The sequence below is a fragment of the Macrobrachium nipponense genome, chromosome 43 (genome assembly GCF_015104395.2).
Source record: "Macrobrachium nipponense isolate FS-2020 chromosome 43, ASM1510439v2, whole genome shotgun sequence".
Lineage (NCBI taxonomy): Eukaryota > Metazoa > Arthropoda > Malacostraca > Decapoda > Palaemonidae > Macrobrachium > Macrobrachium nipponense.
Window position 1 is genome coordinate 50,706,324 of NC_061104.1, and position 2,500 is coordinate 50,708,823.

At 37.5% G+C, this 2,500-nt stretch overlaps 2 long non-coding RNA genes and 2 pseudogenes across 2 annotated transcripts in view; 2 read left to right on the plus strand and 2 right to left on the minus strand.

The window, feature by feature from the left end:
- LOC135213733 (chitinase-3-like protein 2) overlaps nucleotides 1–2,500 on the minus strand; it is a 239,599-nt pseudogene that overhangs the window by 187,986 nt on the left and 49,113 nt on the right.
- LOC135213755 (ras-related protein Rab-27A-like) overlaps nucleotides 1–2,500 on the minus strand; it is a 78,270-nt pseudogene that overhangs the window by 38,198 nt on the left and 37,572 nt on the right.
- LOC135213734 (uncharacterized) lies at nucleotides 1,209–1,708 on the plus strand. Its single transcript, XR_010314196.1, has 3 exons — nucleotides 1,209–1,309; nucleotides 1,439–1,534; nucleotides 1,643–1,708. It is a non-coding gene; the product is annotated as an uncharacterized LOC135213734 (long non-coding RNA).
- LOC135213735 (uncharacterized) overlaps nucleotides 1,977–2,500 on the plus strand; it is a 1,924-nt gene continuing 1,400 nt past the window's right edge. Inside the window, exon 1 of the long non-coding RNA XR_010314197.1 lies at nucleotides 1,977–2,183. This is a non-coding gene — a long non-coding RNA (uncharacterized LOC135213735). The remainder of the gene's footprint in view (nucleotides 2,184–2,500) is intronic.

Genomic DNA, 2,500 nt, shown 5'->3' on the forward strand with positions numbered 1-2,500 from the left:
AACATTGCAGATGCAGTGAAGAAACATTGCAAGTGCTTGGGACGAGGTGAAGACGACCACTTTAAATGGGCCTGGAGGAAAACTGTGTCCACAGTTTTTGTGCACAGTTTTGAAGGCTTTGACCAGGCAGAAGACGTCGAGACTGTGACGAGGAAGATCGTAGGGCTAAGCAAGAGGCTGCAACTAGATCTTGAACCTGATGATGTACAGAGCTGCTGGCTTCCCATGGAGAGGAATTGTCTGCAGAGGACTTACTAGAACTTGAACAACAAATGATTGAGGAAGAGGAGGCGGCACCAGAGCCAAAACCCAGGTCAATTAACTGTGAAAGGCTTGTCAGAGGGTTTTACTCATCTGGAGAGAGCCTTGGCTTCTTTTGAGGCAGAAGACCCTAACGTTTCTAGGTTTGACAAATCAAGAGAGGAATCATGGATTTGGTGACTTTCTACAAGGAGACCCTGAAGGAGAAGCAGACGAAGAGAGTGCAGTTCCAGGCTTGACACTTTCTTTCACAAGTCTCCAGTACCACCAACCTCCCACTCCTAGTCCTGGTAAGGAATTCTGAACTGTTTTTTTTTTTTTTAACTAATTTTTTATGTGTTTTTACATAGTGTACATATTAAAATGTGTTAATTTTTTAATGTAACAACTAAATGTAAGAGTAAATTGTAACTTCATTAATTTTCATCATTTGTAATTTTATTGCAGAAGTGGTGACAGTTCCAGATCCCCCTGTACTACCTGTGACAGTTCCAGATCTCCCTGTACTATCCGTGACAGTTCCAGATCTCCCTGTACTACCTGTGACAGTTCCAGATCCCCCTGTACCTGACCCTCTGTATCAGCCCGCCCACCTGCACGTGTACAATCAGTAAGCAATTTCATTTTTCTCATTTTCATGTTGGAAATTGTTTACACCCTACATACATACGTACACTAACTACATAGTGGTACAATGTGTTTGATGTTGCATAACCTTATTATTTTTTTTTTTTTTTTTCCATTTCAGACCCCTTTGAAATAGTTGGGACAGTGACCCAGATGACCCTGAGCCTTCCATGGTTTGATGCTGCCCCCTATACATCAGTAAGGAATCCTTAACAAATTTGTATAAAATGTTTTATAAATTGCTAATAGAAATTTTATTAAAAGTGTACATATGCTACAATTACATCCACCTTATATATTTATTTATGTACCCTATCATTCTTTCCAGATGTAGATGTTCCCTCATCAGTTGATACAAGTATCACCTCCCCAGAGCCCAAATCAGTTGATACGAGTAGTATCACCTCTCCCATTCCTTCAGGTGTAAAAGAATTCTTCATTTTTATATTGAACATACGTATTACACACTACATATGTCAAACAAGTAAATAACATGTGCAGTAGTTACAGTAGTAGTAACTATCATTTTATATATTTTTTATCATTCCAGACTCCCAAGCACCTGCCCATCCCACTCCATAGCCCAGCCACCCACTCTCATGTACCATATGACCATCCCAGTAAGCAAGCCAACCACTAGAATTTGGTAAGGACATTTTTTTTTATTAATGTTTTAATATTACATATGTAATAACCATGTTATGTATGTAACATACATACTATAATCATATGTACTATTACATTATCATTCCAGACTGGCATGCACCTGTGACTTACATAAACCAGACCTCTACATAGCCTACATGTCTTCATTTTGCTGAAGGTAAGGAATTCTCAGTTGTGTTTAATGTTTGCATACGTACAATAAATTTTGTACACCTAAGTGGTTACATACTGTCCTTTAATATTAATTCTTCATTCCAGACTGCCCATCATCCTAGCCTGTTATCTGTGATAAAGCACACTGAAGTTAGGTTTGGAATGCATCCTTATCATGAATGCTCTACACCTCCACCTCCATCTCCCACAACCTAGGTAACACAGCTTTGTGAGGACTCACTAAAAGTTGGTAAGTTATGTTAAGGAATTTCTAAATTAAGTTTTATACTACATGTTATATGTGATATTAAACCACTGTATGGTGCATATTACTGTATGTAACTTACTATGCATAGAGTACTTACTGACAAAATTATTTTTTGTACATTCCAGAACCCCCTGAATGATGTAGGCTATGGGGCCACATAAGACTTTGTCCATCCAGGGTTACGATGAATGCAAAATATAAACTAAAGGTAAGGAATTAATTAACATACATTAACTCTTTTAGTACTCTTGATATATCTACAGTAATTAACATATGCATTCACAACTTTCTGTAGTGTATATTTTGTACACTAATTTTGTTACTTTTTCCTTCCAGAACCAACATTTTTTCACACAACTCCAGGTTGTTACTACAAGTGTCATCAAGGGATAACTACTACAAGTAGAAGCACCATTTTTTGGATGGAAAAAACCCTTCAGGAAAGTATACGTATCACATGTAACATGTAGTGTAACAAAGTATGAACAGTAAGGTTTTTACATACAGTAGTACATATTACATACG